Source organism: Cricetulus griseus, chromosome 6 (assembly GCF_003668045.3).
Source record: "Cricetulus griseus strain 17A/GY chromosome 6, alternate assembly CriGri-PICRH-1.0, whole genome shotgun sequence".
In the NCBI taxonomy this organism is placed as follows: Eukaryota; Metazoa; Chordata; class Mammalia; order Rodentia; family Cricetidae; genus Cricetulus; species Cricetulus griseus.
Window position 1 is genome coordinate 36,673,593 of NC_048599.1, and position 18,268 is coordinate 36,691,860.

The 18,268-nt window shown below is 39.2% G+C and overlaps 1 protein-coding gene across 1 annotated transcript in view; it reads right to left on the reverse strand.

The window, feature by feature from the left end:
* The window catches only part of Macrod2 (mono-ADP ribosylhydrolase 2), a 1,968,760-nt gene that overhangs the window by 176,451 nt on the left and 1,774,041 nt on the right, over nt 1-18,268 (reverse strand). The window lies entirely within an intron of this gene.

Consider the following 18,268-nt stretch of genomic DNA (forward strand, 5'->3'; position numbering starts at 1 on the left):
ACTGCGTGACAAGAGGAGATAGAGAGACCCCACCTACACCCACTGGAAGAAGACATGGGAAGAAGACTGAATAAGAACACACTCAACAAAAAGACCAATATGACACCACCAAAATCAAGGGACTCCACACTAGCAAGATCTGAAAAGCCCAACACAGAGGATGAAGAAGAGATGGAACTCAAAATTATCTTAGGAAGATGCTAGAGACCTTTAAAGAGGAAACAAGAAAATCCCTTAAAGAAATAGAAGAAAAAACAAGCAAAAAATTACATGAAGTGGAGGAAAAGACAAACCAAAAAATCCAAGAAATAAACAAATCTCTCAAAGAGTCTAAAGAAAGCCAAGAAAAAACAACCAAACAAGTGAAGGAAGCACTCAAAACAGTACAAGGTACGAAAGCTGAAATAGAAACAATAAAGAAAACACAGAATGAGGCAATACTGGAAATAGAAAGGCTGGATAAACAATCAGGAACTAAAGATGTTGAGTATAACCAATAGAATTCAAGAAATGGAAGAGAGAATCTCAGTTGTTGAAGACTCTCTAGATGATATACAGTTATCAACCAAAGAAAATCTCAAGTCCAACAAATCCCTAACACAAAATATCCAGGAAATATGGGACACCTTGAAAAGGCCAAACCTAAGAATGATAGGTATAGAAGAAGGTGAAGAAATACAGCTCAAAGGTACAGAAAACATATTCAACAAAATCATAGAAGAAAACTTCCCCAACCTACAGAAGGATATGCCTATGAAAGTACAAGAAGCTTATAGAACACCAAATAGACTGGACCACAAAAAGAAGTCCCCTCGACACATAATAATCAAAACACCAAACCTACAGAATAAAGAGAAAATATTAAGAGCAGCAAAGGAAAAAGGCCAAGTAACATATAAAGGCAGAACTATCAGAATCACTCCCAACTTCTCAATGGAAACTTTGAAAGCCAGAAGGTCCTGGATAGATATCCTACAAACACTAAGGGAGCGTGGATGCCAACCCAGACTACTGTATCCAGCAAAACTTTCAATCACTATAGATGGAGAAAACAAGATATTCCATGACAAAACCAGATTCAAACAATATTTATCCACCAATCCAGCCCTACAGAAAGTTCTGGAAGGAAAACTGCAACCCAATGAAGATAACTACACTCACAAAACATAGACAATAGATAATCCAATTTTACCAAACATGAAAAGAAACAGGAGGGAGAAATCCACAAACAATGACACCACCAACAATAAATCCAAAACAAACAAGAACCAACAATCAATGGACATTAATATCCCTCAATGTCAATGGTCTTAACCTGCCTATAAAAAGATACAGGCTAACCGAATGGATAAGCAGATAGAATCCATCCTTCTGCTGTTTCTGTATACAAGAAACACACCTCAACTTCAAAGACAGGCATTACCTCGGCGTTAAGGGATGGGAAAATATTTTCCAATCAAAAGGGCCCAAGAAACAAGCTGGTATAGCAATCCTAATATCTAACAAATTAGACTTCAAACTGAAATCAATCAAAAGAGATGAAAAAGGGCATTTCATACTCATCACAGGAAAAGTCCATCAAGATTAAGTCTCAATCCTGAACATCTATGCCCCAAATACAAAGGCACCCACATTTGTAAAAGAAACATTACTAAAGCTCAAACCACACATAAAACCACACACGCTTATAGTAGGAGACTTCAACACCCATCTTTCACTACTAGACAGGACCACCAGGCAGAAACTTAACAAAGAAACAAAGGATCTATCAGAAGTTATGACCCAACTGGGTTCAACAGATACCAATAGAACAGTCCATCCAAACACAAAAGAATATACCTTCTTCTCAGCACCACATGGAACCTTCTCTAAAATTGACCACATAGTTGGCAACAAAGCAAACCCCCACAGATACAAAAGAATTGAAATAATCCTCTTTATCTTATCAGATCACCAGGTTTTAAAGTTAGAATTCAACAGCAATACAAATTGCAGAAAACCTACAAACTGGTAGAAATTGAATAACACCCAATTGCACCATTCCTGGGTCAAGGAAGAAATAAAAAAAGAAGTTAATGACTTCTTAGAATTTAATGAGAATGTAGACACAACATACCCAAACTTATGGGACACTCTGATAGCTGTGCTAAGAGAAAAGTTCATAGCACTAAGTGCCCTCATGAAGAAACTGGAGAATAGTCACACCAGAGAATTGACAGAACAACTGAAATGTTTAGAGCAAAAAAAGAAGCAAACTCACCACAGAGGAGTAGATGCCAGGAAATAATCAAACTGAGGGTTGAAATCAATAAAGTAGAAACTAGGTAAACATTACAAAGAATCAATGACACAAAGAGTTGGTTCTTTGAGAAAACCAACAAGATAGGCAAACCTCTATCCAAACTAACCAAAAGGCAGAGATACAGCATGCTAATTAACAAAATCAGAAACAAAAAGGGGGATGTAACAACAGACACTGAGGAAATCCAGAGAATCATCCTGTCATACTTTGAAAACCTTTACTCCACAAAATTTGAAAATCTAAAGGAAATGGACAGTTTTCTGGATAGATTTCACTTACCAAAATTAATCCAAGAACAGATAAGCAGTTTAAATTGATCTATAACCACTAATGAAATAGAAGCAGTTATCAAAAGCTTCCCAACGAAAAAATGCCCAGGGCCAGATTGCTTCACTGCAGAATTCTACCAGAAATTCAAACAAGAGCTAATGCCAGTACTCCTCAAATTGTTCCACACAATAGAAGCAGAAGGGACATTGCCAAACTCTTTTTATGAGGCTACAATTATTTGATACTCAAGCAATACAAAGATACAACTAAAAAGGAGAACTACAGACCAATATCCCTCATGAACATCGATGCAAAAACACTCAACAAAATATTGCCAAATCGAATCCAAGAACACATCAGAAAAATCATCCACTATGACCAAGTAGGCTTCATCCCAGGGAAGCAAGGATGGTTCAATATACAAAAATCCATCAATGTAATCCACCATATAAACAAGCAGAAAAAGTAAAACCACATGATCATCTCACTAGATGCTGAAAAAACCTTTGACAAAATCCAACATCCCTGCATGATAAAAATCATAGAGAGAACAGGAATAACAGGAACATATCTAAACATGATAAAAGCAATATACACCAAAGCAATAGGCAACATCAAACTAAATGGAGAGAAACTTAAGGCGATTCCTCTAAAATCAGGAACAAGAGATGGCTGTCCACTCTCTCCATATCTCTTCAGTATTGTGCTTGAAATTCTAGCTAGAGCAATAAGACAAGAAAAGGAGATCAAAGGGATACAAATTGGAAAGGAAGAAGTCAAACTTTCACTATTTGCAGATGATATGATCCTCTACATAAGTGACCCGAAAAACTCTACCAGGGAACTCCTACATCTGATAAACACCTTCAGGAAAGTAGCAGGATACAAAATTAACTAAAAAAAATCAGTAGTCCTACTATATACAGATGATAAATGCAATGAGAAAGAAATTAGAGAAACATCATCCTTCACAATATCCACAAGCAACATAAAATATCTTGCAGTAACTCTAACCAAAAAAGTGAAAGACCTGTACAGTAAGAACTTTGAGTCTTTAAAGAAAGAAGTTAAAGAAGATACCAGAAAATGGAAAGATCTACCATGCTCTTGGATCGGTAGAATCAACATAGTAAAAATGGCAATCTTGCCCAAAGCAATCTATAGATTCAACGCAATCCCCATCAAAGTGCCAATACAGTTCTTTACAGACCTTGAAAGAACAATACTCAACTTTATATGGAAAAACAAAAAACCCAGGATAGCCAAAACAACTCTGTACAATAAAGGGTCTTCTGGAGGCATCACCATCCCTGACTTAGAGCTCTAATATAGAGTCATAGGTCTGAAAACAGCTTGCTATTGGCACAAAAATAGACAGATAGACCAATGGAATCAAATTGAAAACCCTGATATTAACCCACACACCTACGAACACCTTATTTTTTGACAAAGATGCTAAGTCTATACAATGGAAAAAAGATAGCATCTTCAACAAATATTGCTGGCACAACTGGATTTGGATTGCAGATATATCCATATCTGTCACCATGCACAAAACCTAAGTGCAAATGGATCAAAGATCTCAACATAATTCCAGCCACACTGAATCTTCTAGAAGAGAAAGTGGGAGATACCCTTGAACGAATTGGCACAGGCGATCGCTTCCTGAACATTACACCAGTAGCACAGACATTGAGATCTGCAATTAATAAACGGGGTCTCCTGAAACTGAGAAGCTTCTGTAAGGCAAAGGACACAGTCAGTAAGACAAATAGACAGCCCACAGAATGGGAAAAGATCTTCACCAACCCTACATCTGACAGAGGGCTGATTTCCAAAATATACAATGAACTCAAGAAGCTACCCACCAAAACACTAAACAATGAAATTAAAAAGTGGGGTGCAGAACTAAATAGAGAATTCTTAACAGAGGAATCTGAAATATCTGAAAGACACTTAAGAAAGTGCTCAAAATCCTTGGCCATCAGAGAAATGCAACTCAAAACAACTCTGAGATACCATCTTACACTGGCCAGAATGGCTAAAATCAAAAACACCAAAGATAATCTATGTTGGAGAGGATGTGGGGAAAAAGGAACATTCCTCCATTGCTGGTGGGAGTGCATTCTTGTAAGAACACTTTGGAAATCAGTATGGCTATTGCTCAGAAAAATGGGAGTCAGTCTACCTCAAGATCCAGGAATTCCTCTTTTGGGCATAAACCCAAATAATGCATGTTCATACAACAAAGACATATGTTCAACCATGTTCATAGCATCATTGTTTGTAATAGCCAGAACCTGGAAGCAACCTAGACACCCCTCAACTGAAGAATGGATAGAGAAAATGTGGTATATTTATACAATGGAGTACTACTCAGCAAAAAAAAAAAAAAAAAAAAAGCAATGGAATCTTGAAATTCGCAGTCAAATGGATGGAACTAGAAGAAACCATCCTAGTGAGGTAACCCAGTCACAAACATGGTATGTACTCATTCATATATGAAATTTTGACATAGAGCAAATGATTGCCAGCCTACAATCCTCTTCACCAAAAGAACTAGGAAACAAGAAGGACTATAAGGGAAAAATTCATAGACCCCAGGAATGGGAAGGGGCAAGATCTCCTAAGCTTATTGGGAGCATGAGGGTAGGAGAGAGGGAGCTGCCAGAATGAGAGGAGGAGAAGAGGAGGGGAGAGGAGGAAATGGAGTAGCAGAAATATTGAGTTGGGGGGAGAATAGAGGAGAGCAGGATGAGAGATACCATATCAGAGGGAGCCATTATAAGTCCAAGGAAAGATCTGGCACTAGGGAGATGTCCAGAGATCTACAAGGATGACATGAACTGACGATTTAGGCAATGCTGGAGAGGATAACCTAAATGCCCTTCCCCTATGATGAGACTGATGACTACTTTTTATGCCATCCTAGAGCCCTCATCCTGTGGCTGATGGAAGCAGAGGCAGACACCCACAGATATGCACTGAACTGAACTCTGGAACCTATTTGCAGAGAGGGAGGAATGAAGATCAAAGGGGCCTGTACCAGGCTGGTGAAACCCACAGAAACAGCTGGCCTGAACAAGGAGGGGCATATGGACTCCAGACTGCTGTCTGGGAGGTCAGCACAGGAATGATCCAGACCCCTGAACATGGATGTCAATTAGGAGACCTCCACACTCTAGGGGGCCCCTGGTAGTGGATTAGTATTTTCCCTGGTGTAAGAAGGGATTTGGAGAGTCCATCCCATGTCTGGGCCTGGACACAGGGGGGAGGGCCTAGGCCCACCCCCAGGATGATGTGGTGGACTTTGGGGAGCCCCGGTCTGGGGAGTGGAGGGTGTACAGGGTGGGAGGCAGGTGGGAGGTTGTAGGGAGGGTTGGGAGGAAAGGAGGGAGAGGGAGGAGGGATTGACAATTGAAGCAAGCTCGTTCCTAACTTGAACTAATACAAATAAATTACAAAAAAAAGCATGTATTCCACACTCAGGGAAAGTATGTGTACTCAGCTCCAGTGTCAGGAGAGTGGGCACACTGACATTTGCTTCCTCTGCTGTGATTGGAGCAGTGTTTCTCTTCTGTAAGACAGACCTTCCACCATCTGCCCCCTGGGACCCCAGTGGTGCTCTTATTTCTATCCATTTCCCTTCATTTCCCATAATAATGCCTTCTAAGTGGACAAGGATGTATGATTCCTCTGCACTCTGACAACATGCTTGCTAAGCAACTCCCTCTCTGTCTCTGTCTCCCTCCCATGCCGTGTGTGTGTGTGTGTGTGTGTGTGTGTGTGTGTGTGTGTGTGTGTGTGTGTGTGTGTGTGTGTTGGGAAATGCTTTTCCTATATAGCCCAGGCTGTAATAACAGCATGGAAATATTGTCCCAATCTTTCTCCCTCAGTCGCATACCACCATACCTGGTTGTACTTACTCCTTTGAACTCAGCATGCTATGTCTCTCTTTGAATGCTTCTCACATCTAATACCTGGGACTGAACGTTTGACACCCCTTTATAGGTTGAGCCCTTTCCCCAAAGTCATGATCTTTGGAAGATGATTATATCACCAAGGTGGAGCACTGATGAATGAGTGCAGTTGCCTTAAGGAAGAGGTCAAGGGTAGACCCAGTCCCTGTTGTTCCATCAAGGACATGGAGAGAGGATGCTCTCTGTAAGAAACCAGACCCTAGCTAGACAGCACAAGAGCTGCTGAAATGTGGGAACTAGTCTTCTAGCTTGTGAGAAATAAACTTCAGTTTTATAAGCCTTTTCATTTATGGTATTTCTTTTATAGCAGTCCAGACACTAAATACAAGTCAATGTCTATATGTTTGCTCACCTCTGGTCCCTTTACTATACTCCAATTCTAACCCTCTGCCCTATGTGTCTTGGAGGTATCCCAACTGATCCTTTCTGTTGCTTCCTTTGACACACTTTCCTTTCATTGAGAGTAGCTGCCAGCTCAATCTTAATGCAGTTCTGCTCTGGTCTGCAACTGCATGGTAACAGCCCCTGTGCAATGCACAAAGTCCAACCCAACCCTTAGCTCTCTGACTCTTGCCTCTGATACTTAAGGCCAACAATATCTGGTTCCAACTATTTTCCTTACTTCTATGACATTGGTATTATCACCTAGAGAGACGGCAACACTCAACTATTTTCTGTTTCCTAGAGGTATTATTACTCTTACTCTATTTTATGGTGCTATAACAAAATACTTGAAGTGGGTACTTTACAGATAAAAGAGGTTTATTTAGCTCTAAGCTTTGGGGGGTAAAAATATAGGGTAGTGTGGTCCCATCTGTTCAGGCCTCTGTTGAGAGCCATTGGCTGTGTCATCATACAGCAGATGGCATCATAAAATATCCACATGCACATGTCAAGAGCGAGCAAGATGAGAAAGAGAAGCACAGCTCTCCTTCTTTCTCCCCTATAGCTCTTGAATCTGAGCACCAACCCAGTCCTATGAGGACCACACTGCCTAGGGCAGTGCCCACATGATCTAATTATCTCTAAATGGCATAGGATATTGGTACCATTACCTTAGGGACCAATATTCCACAACACAGACCTTTGGAGGATGAACCATAGTATTTTCCTTTCCTCTATCTGCCTCATTCCTGCTAGCAAAACTATCTCCCTCTCTTTTCATCTATACCCTTCAAGACTAAGTTTGAATTTTCTGATGCAGGTAAGTAGGGGTTTCACCAAGAAAATCAAGAGGCAGCTAAATCAGAAAGGGTGTTTATGAAGGCTTTTCCAATCATCTATTTGATGTGAGTTTGAATTAACTGTGTAGTTTTTTGTGAACCTTATTTTTACTGTCTTGTGAGTATATACTTTAAAGACATTTGAACTCAGGTCTTCCTACTGACCCTTCAGCTCACCCATTTACTAGGCATGTGATCTTGGAGAAGTTGCCTATTCTTCCTGAGTTTCAGGTTCCTCGGTCATAATGAGTGATAACAATGTCTATTATATAGACTTGTTCTGAGGACTAAGTTACATAATGCCATGCAAACACTAGAACAGGTATTGAAACATCATCACATGCTAATATTGCTTACTATTTCCATAAAATGTCACAATCCATCACTTATGGATACATCTACCTTCCAAATGCCCACCTCATGTATATTATGAGGATGAAGGCCATGTCATGTGCTCCTTTGTTTTCCTTGGTACCCAGTACCATATGTTTTATGTAATAGAATAGATGAAAACTTTTCCACTAAATGGCCAAATCACAAACAAGTATGTAATTTTGGGAAAGTAAACCAACATAACCCTCAGTTTCTTTATCAGAAAAGCAGGGTGGTGAGGTGACCAACTTCCTATAACTGGGGGCGGGGTGGGTACACTTGCACACACATGCTTGCACAGTATTCCACTCTGCTACTTGGGTAACGATTTGGTAAACACTACCACATACAAGAGGCATAATAGTCCTGAAGAAGTTAGGAATCCCTATCTTCACAGAAATCACAAAGTAAGTCATCATGAGCAGAGCTTGTGCAGCAGAGTAGGAAATGATGGGCGGCTACAGGTTCTACCACTGACAGAAAATAGAACTTCCATGGATGCTTTCTAGAGGAGGTGAAGGGTCACCTGAAAGGTAAGCTGAGGCTACTTGAGGTAATGAGAGCCAGCAGTGTGTCACCAGAGAAGGTGGTCTCCTGATTACACAACCTTGCTCACTGACACTTTAAATGTATTAAAGTTTGCCATGTGCCATGTGGGTCCCTTGCCTAAGAGTTTTTTCTGGTTCTGTTTTCTAAGCCGAACCACCTAAAGGAATTCTATATAATGAACATGCCCCAGGAACTGGCCTACTACACATGAGTAAAAAGCTCCCTGTCTCTCAAGCTTGCCCCCAAATACCCCAAGTCTGTTCCACATAATTTCAACAAGGCTCCTTTCCTTGTTGAACTTGAACTTGAACAGAGATAGAATGTAAGTGGTTTGGAATTTAACCCATTGACTTTCTTCCTTTCCCATTTCCCTTTTTCTCCTTTCTGCTGTTATTTCCTCAGATTACCCTTCAACAAGGTATCTCCACGCTTGAATCCTTGCTTCAGGACAGGTCTTGGTTGCTATTTATTTATTTATTTATTTATTTATTTATTTATTTGTTTATTTTCATTTTAGTGTATTCAAACAGAAAGGAGACACTTGGAAATACATGTACATGAGCAGTCAAAATACCTTCAACTAAATGAAACTAGCTCTGAATGCCTGAGGGACAGAGCCTGATAAATCAAAGCTTAAGTGGTCTTCTGTGGCTAAAGGTCCTCCCTTACCAGGTGTAATGGTTCATTTTACAAGCCATGTTACTGGGCCAAAAAGGCTCCCCAACGTCTTTCTGTGTATGTCTTTGAGGGTGTCGGGAGATTACCACTTAAACAGGAAGGCTGAGAAAAGTAGATGGCTCTCCCTTATGTGGGTGAGCATCAGGAAATCATAGGAAAATCCCTACAGGATGAAACTACTTAACTTCACCTGGAAGAGAGGCATCCTTCACAGTCTGGTATCCACAGGGTTGGCTTGATGGTTCTCATGCTTGGATCCTGTTTCTTCTCTACCTTTGAATTCAAACTGAAATATTGCTTCTTGCTTTGCCTTAAGCCTTCAAGTACTCAGACTAGAGTAGTGGTTCTCAACCTTCCCAATGCTGTGACACTTAATATACTTCCTTGTGTTGTGGTGACCTCTAACCATAAAATTACTTCATTGCTGTTGTAACTGTAATTTAGCTACTGTTATGAATCACAATGTAAATATCTTATATGCAGGATATCTGATATGTGATCCCCCAAAAGGATCTGGATCCGTAGGTTGAAAACTGTTGGACCAGAACCTCACCACTGGCCTTCCGGTTCTCAGGTCATTGGTCCCAGAGGGGAATGGTGCTACCTCTTCTTTGAATTTACCTTCCTGTCTGAAGAGCTGGAGACGTTTCAGCCTCTGTAAATTTATGAGCCATTCCTTATAGTAACTATTTTGCATATGCAGGTGAGTTCATCTGTTTTTTCTAGAGAAACCCTAAGAAAAGATTTCTAAAAGAAAGAACGTTCTGACCAATATGCCAGCATTTGAAGTTTATGATGAAAACTAGAGCAGCTAAACAACTTTCGGCAGAATGATGCCCCAAGTTTTGAAAGACACTTTTTTTCTTCATCAGAGGAACTTACCATGATATCGGAAAATATGTTCCTTGATATTTTGTTATTTTAATTAAAATCAAAAGAAAGTGCTTTGGGCAGGGCAAGTACATGATGTCATTGCATATTAAGTAAATTCACCTTGCTTCAAGATTCCAGACAATGTGCTTGCTTGAGTCACATTTGTGAGGTATTTCTAACAGGGCTTCTTTTCCTAACACTACCAGGAACCAGAATGTCCTTATATAAAGACAGATGATATCCTCTGAAGATAGGGAGTCATGGCACTGAAAATTTGGACATAGAGAACTGATGGAGCTTGGGCACAGAGCTCCTGTCCTTTTATGCAGTTTTTCAAGCTTCATACGTATTTGTTAGAGGACAAAAATGTAATAAAAGATCTCTAGTCTAAGAGATACCATTTCAACACAGAGAGCAGTCCATCAGATGGTGTTGTTCTGTGCGTGCAACCCCAGAAAAATTCCCTTCTTTTCTTAGGTGTAGCTCACATGAAGGGTAAAACTCCACCTCCTCTCAAAAGGTCTTTATGATGTTAATTTTATAAACTATGCGAATTTTATTCAGCTCATAACTCTGTCTCAGATTACCCTGTTGATTTCTGCACAGTATATACAGTTATGACTACAGTTCTTATTTTAATAAAAATATATGTGAAAAACTGGTTTCTCTTGAATCAGTGTGTGGTAACTGCTAGCCCCCTTGTAACAAAGGGGCTAAGCTGCTTTAGCTGTATGGAGGATATCTATTTCACCTTCTCTATGGATGACACAGTTAATATGAATGTTTTTTGCCCAGTCATTACACCTGCTTTCTGAGAAGCACTTTGTTCCCCAACAATAAACAATATACACTTTAAATAATAAGTATGCCCTAGGGTTTCAAATAACTTGAGATTTATCTTCATCCTTTTCCTTAGATCTACATTATTAATACAATGTCTGGGAAAGTAGAGCATGCACACATGCGCACTCATGCACGTGCGTGAACACACACACACACACAAACACATAAACACACACACACACACACACACACACACACACACACACACACACACACACACACCAGACAGACAGTGGGTGGGGGGTGCAGGGGAGAACTTTATTCTGAAGCAAGTTTCCAAACAACTGTGGTCTCATCACCACCTGAAAACTGGTTAAAAATGCAAACTTCCAGTACTTACTCAAGACATACCAAAGTAAGAATCTGTGGGGGAGAAATCAAGAAACCACGATTTTGGCCATTCTTGCATGAGATGTTTAGACACACTGCAGCTCTAGATCCACTTGCTTAAAGACAGAGGATGCTCATCTTTGGGAACATGGTGACTCCCCAATGCTAGTCTAGTGCAGTATGTGCCCAAACCAGAGCTAGGCCTAACCATGCCTGTGCTGGAATCACCAAGCTAGTATGCAGCTGGATGGTTCTTGTTATGGGCCATGTCTACAATCCTTAGATTGGCTCAGAGGTGTATTTGTGGATGGAGAGTCAAAGAGGACTGTAGCTGCAGGAAAGAAAGGATGTAGTGAAGGTAAAAGTTACTCTAGGGAGCTATTGATCCATTCTCTTCAACCCAAAGAAATAACTTGAATCATGTAAACCAAAAACCCTTGTCACCATTTTAGGGCCATCCATACATAAGGGTGAGTCTTTCAAGGCCGCCAGTTCTATTGCATGTGCTTATAGTCCACAGGCTCCTGTGCTGTCTCCTTTGTATTTTATTACCATCGGTTTCTGGGAACTATTTGCATTTACAAAGAAAGAAAATATTATTAGAATAAATAATACTCTCTAGGATTTCCTTGAAGTATGGAAGATCCTGGAATCCTCCTGACTTCATAATAAGACTTGATAAACAGAAACTCTAGGCTAACATTGACAGATGAGGGACTGTCCTTACAGAGGCTTCACTTCTAATATTAAATTGAGCACTAGGAACCACTGAATTTATCTAATGCTTAAATATACTTCCTGTAGAGTAGCTGAGAGGGTTAATTTTTTAAAGTTTTTTTTCTTAAAGATGGATAAAAGCAAAAAGATTTTATGTTTTGACTTTGTTGTGGGTCAATTTGAGCACTCAGTTGTCATTAATGTATCAATCTTGATTTATCAATAACAATGCTCTTTTTCATCATTCTACATCTGGCTCAGCCAGCTTTGCACACTATGGAACCAAATTACAGAGTCTTGGATTTGGGAAGAGGAGGACTGAGGAGTAAGTGGACAGATTTTGAAAGTTGTTCTGGATGTGTTGAGTTGAAGATGGCTAAGAGACTCCCAGCTGGACATGGACTGGTGTCTATAGCTAGGAGTGCTGTGCCAAATACCAGACAGCAGGAAAGTAGAAGATGGAATTTCACTGGATAAATAATGCCTAGTTAAGAATACTAGTGACTCCAAAGTATCATCAGAATTCACGTGATCAAACACGCTGTGTATTAGTAGTTATGGTCAACCCATTAAAGAGGTTTTAGATTTAGCTGTGGTGGTATGTTCTCATGATCCTGGCACTTCAGAGTCAGAGGTTCGAGGATTGTTACAAGTTTGAAACAACTTAGACTACATAGTGAATTTAGCCAGGAATACTACATAGGGAGATTTGCTGAAAGGAAAGAGGAGGGGGATGGGGAGAGGGAGGAGGAAAGAGGAAGGAGGAAGAGGAGAAGAAATTGATTATAAAACCTCACCAAAGACAATTATAGAGGAAAGGTTGGGGCATTTATGTGATTATTGCAGTCCCTAGATTAAAAAACAAATGAAGGAGACAAAGGACAGTGACACATGACTGAGAGAAGTCAAATCTAGTCAACAGACAGAATATAGGTTGGGGAATTTTGAGTTACATTCTTGTTCTTTGTTTTTTGTTTTTTTCCCCCTTCTGGGGCTTTGTTAGAATTTTCTCATCCATATATGATTCCTCCTCAGAGGAAATTTATTTCCCTTACCTTTGCCTCTGTGTTTTCAAACAAAGAAAAAAAAAGAATAGAAATTAAACAGCTGAAGCCTCTTGCCAAAGCCCCCTGCTGCTGTCTCCTTAGAGCTACATTTTATTCCCCACTCTAAGTGGTATTTAGGAAGTATCTGTTTTTCCAGGACTTTCTAATAAGATCAAACTCTACTTAGTCAAGGCTCATGTTCCCAGGTCCTTGTTTGTTCTGGTGTTTATCAGTGTTCGCTCCACTCACTGCACACTCACCCCTCCTGAAGGGAGAGATTGCTTTCTGCCTATGCCTGGTGCTTGTCCCAGCATTCGGGTTGCTTGGTTACAGCAACACTTCACTGGATTTTCACTGAAGGCACAATATGTTTGCAGCTTTTGAGGCCCATCAAGTGGAAATAGTTAGTACTCATTCCTAAGAAGGCAGTAAGCTCATTTATATCACATTACCCAGTGTCTGCCTTGTAGAATTCTAAACATCAATGGGACCTGCACAAGAATTGTGCACAAATGTGCCACATTCCCTGGAAGTGATCATCATTAAAGAAACTTTTGGATTCATTTAATATATATTAATATATATCTATATAATATATAATATATATATATATATATATATATATATATATATGATATGCCATTTAGGGAGGGAGCAAAAAGCAACTTATACATATTAACAGGATTTTGACTTTATTTATTTCATTTACTTTTTCAAAGAGTACTGGTATATAAGCTTTTATCACTGCTATAATAGATTTCTAATTTAGTTCCTTAGAAATAAGCAGATTTTCTGGGTGTGGTAGCTCACCCTTCTATCCCAGTACTAGAGAGACAGAGGCAGGCAGGTCTCTGTAAATTTAATTCCAGCTTAGGCTACAGAGTGAATTCTCTGTCAGCTAGAACTTCATAGTGGGGTTTTTAAATTTTTTGAGATAGATTTATTACTTTAGCATGAATTTTACTTGGTATTAATAAAAAATCAAAGTCAGATATCAGGGTGAAAGCTGAAAGATCAGAGAAGCAAGGTGGCCAGCCACTATAGAGTTCTCATCTCTACCAATGCTCAGACCAATGAGGGAGATCCTGTCCTCTGACTGACTGTCTATTGGTCTCCACAAATCCTCAGACTGCATCTCTCTCTTGTCTCCTCCTGCCTTATATCTCTCTCTCCTCCCAGCCATGTCACTCCTGTGTTTATCTCCCTAGTGCTGAGACTGAAGGCATGTCATCCCAAATGCTGGGATCACCTTTGTTTCCCTTTTAGACAGATTCCATCTTGTGTAGCCCAAGATGGCCTTGAACTCACAGAGATATGTCTGCCTCTGTCTCCTGAGTGTTGGGATTAAAGATGTGTGCCACCACCGCCTGGCCTCTACAGCTAACTAGCATGACTAGCTCTGTGCTCTGATCCTCAGGCAAACTTCATTTGTTAGATCATAAACAAAATACCACCACAAGTTACCTTATAGTTTATATGGTAGAAGTTCACCAAGGATCCAAATATGCTAAAATCGAACTCTAAAGCATGAATTCATTCACTTCTGGAAAATGGGGAGGGGCAACATTTCCTTGGTTTTGTAGCTTATAGAAACCACCTGTATTCCATAGCTCATAGTCTTCTCTTTCCATCTTCAAATTCAGCAGTGTTGCATCTTTCTAAACATTCATTTGTACTCACATCTCCCAGTGGTTCTCTCTTTCTATCTCCTTCCAATCTTAAAGACCCTTGGAACTAATTCTAAGGGCTCCATCTAGAAATCCCAGAGAAATACCTTTATCCTAAGTCAGCTGAATGCAAATGGAACTGAAGCTTTATTTTCTCTTTTAGACACAGACACAGACACACACAGACACACACAGAACACACACACAGACACACACACACACACACACAGAGAGAGAGAGAGAGAGAGAGAGAGAGAGAGAGAGAGAGAGAGAGGGACAGGGACAGAGAGATACACACAGACACAAATTTCTAAAGATTAAAAAAAGAAAATTGAGATAAGAAGATAAGAATTGAGATAAGGCTAAAAAGAATAAATCACATGGGCAATAAGAAATGCAGTTTCCCATTAATTACCTTGTTTAATGTGAAAAACAATAACATCAAAACACGAGAACATGCTCCATTGAAAAGAGTAGGAGTGAAAAGAGTTCTCATCGACTGCTGCTCGTGGGAATGTAAAATAGGTTGTGTAACAGTAGGCATGGCTGTTTATAGTTTTGTCTGTAGAAATGGAAATCCCTACAGTTGTGTAATACAGGGCACTTATCTACAGTACTGCAAAGACAGAGAGCAATTTGAGAACTCCCAGCAAAGTATCTTGGTTTTGAATACATTTTGAAAAAGCAATTTCACTTTTAAGAAGTATTGAAAATTAGAGAATGTGAATATTTACCCATAAGGATAGTTTCCTTAAGTTTCAAATACAGAGCAATTTGCAAAAATAGTCATAAGTTCAGTAGCAAGGCTTTGAGTAAACTTTGGGTCCATTAAAATAAAGTAACTGAAGAATACATGAGTACAAAAAAAACTGCTCATTGCTTGTGTTGAGTGACAGGAAGGAGGTGTAAGTCAGAATTTCTGGTTGTATACATTTTTACATTTCAAAAGACCAGAAGAATATAACAAAGTGTTATTGATGTCTGGATTATAGGTTAGGAAATAGTATATGTTTTCTTCTTTTTGCTTGTGTACTTTTTTAGTAAAAATATATGTGATTTTTATATGAAGAACTTTTATTTTCTTATAAAAGTGATTGCAAAAGTGAAACTATGTATTTCACATTTTTGTCAAGAATCAAGATGCAAACAAATATATAAATGTACACATTTTAATATTTGTGATGTTCACTCTAGACACCCATCTGAGTAACTGTTTATATCATTTTCCTTCTATTGGCTGTGACTTTATTTGTGCTTTCCTTGGCAAGTCTGAAGCCAGGAAAATTAAGCCACATACACAAAGCCATGCTCTGAGATTGTACCAGCATTGGAAGCTATTTCTGTGGTGACAAACCCAACAGCCTTTTTCCTATTGCCATAGATGCTTTTAATGTTCACTAGACATTATGTTCACTAGACTTATTATCTTTCTTAGAAACTCACCACCTTGGCATCTATACTTTTTGCAAGTCTCTATCTTCTAAACATTAGATTGGCAAAACAAGAGAAAGAGACCTTACTGACTCATGGCAGCTGTGTCTCATTGTTGTTCTTGGAAAACTAATCAGAAAGGAGGATGACACATGAAGACCCAGTAGGACTGGAGGAATGACACTCTTCTTGGGACTTTAATATATTATCATAAAAAGATCAATTTTGGAGCAGACAAGCAACTTCAGGGTTGCTATGGAAGAAACATTGCCCAGTAAGAAGGCTGGAGATGAAACTCACCTACTCAAGTAACTTTGGCCTCTGACCTCAGATTATACAGCCTCCATCTGTTGCCATTGCTATGAAGACAGGTACTGTACCTATGACACTGGGTTGATGTTGGAAGACCAGTTTTCAAGTCATGAACAGAATTAAACCTTTTGTTGTTGTTGTTAATAAGAGTGAGTCTTATATAGTCCAGTCTCATGATACCTCTACCTCACTGTCCTGCATTCTGAGATTATAGGGTTGTACTGTCACATCCAGCTTAATTTCTGTTGTCTATGGGTGTTTTCCTATTTAGGATGGGTTACATTTTGATGACCCCATTACAAATTGATAGGATTTCTAGTCAAAATGCAGTTAACAAATCTAATCTACTAGACTTAATTCTAGTCTGACTACATAGCTCACTGTGAAACGTCAGTCATGTCCCTACAAATTAGTAGAGCTGATCAGAAGCTGAGGTTCTCTGCCATTGTTCTACCATCTGGTGATAAGAAACGGACAGCATCCAAATTAACATTCTGAAGTAAAGCTTCTATTAAATATATGACTTTATTTCCTTCATAAAGTCAAAATATCTTGAGTTGAACCATGATAGATGAGGACAATCTACATATAACTTACTATGTTTTTCTAACTCAAAGATGTCTAGTCCTAATTTCTTATGTTGAAGAGTGTGAACACATCTTTCAGAGATGCATAAGCTGGAAAAACATACCCTATTTGACTTCATCATTTCTCCAATTCCAAGGCCCCTTTCCCTGCCTGTTGCTTATAAAACACTGGCTTTTCTTCTCTGCTCAATTTCTCTCTTAATGATCTCCACAAGAGCCACATTCTTCATGAACTTTGCCCCAATAAACCCAGCACTCAGGTGTGTGCTTTGAATTCCTGAGTACTGTGAACATGAAGGTATGATAATTGCTGCTTGGTACCACCATGTTCCAAGTGTTCTTATCATCCTTGCATCTTCACAATAAATGCAAGGAGTTCAATCCAGCTAGACAAAAGAGTCTGAGCAAGATATCAGCAACAGGGCACCCTGAAATAAAACCAAGGCAAAGATAAAGATATCCAGTGTCCTGGATGACAAGAAAGGTGATTATAGCAGGCAGAGCTGTTAAGTCTCGGTATGCTGTTCCATGGAACTGCCAAGTACACTAGGTTTAGGATTTTCTCTGACCTCTACCCATCAGACAACAGTAGTCTTTCTTCTCCCACATTTATGAAAGACAAAAATATCTTGAGATGCCTCTATAGAACAAATCATCCATGGTTGAAAAATCACTGGAATTAACAAATACAGGCCTTCCACAATTTGGAGGTAGGGGTGTCAAGCTCCAAACATCAGGATCCTTGAACAAAGTTATAAAAATTTCAATTATATATGAGAAAAATTAGTATCCTTAAGGTCTCTAGTATGACTACAGTTGGCAAAATTTGACTTCCATTTCCTCACCAGAAACTCTCCTCTTTCATCTTATGGTCACCGGAAAGTACATACGATAACTTCTACATGCTATAAAATATGAACCTTTTATATAAAGAACAAAGAGATTTCCAGCTGAATCACAGAAAGATTATTTGCTTTAGGCCATGTAACAGTGCACTATAACTATAAATTATCTGTAACCAAAGTGTATGATAATTCCATAAAGCTGCCATATTCTACTTCCAAATAATACATCTGGAAGGAAAAAGT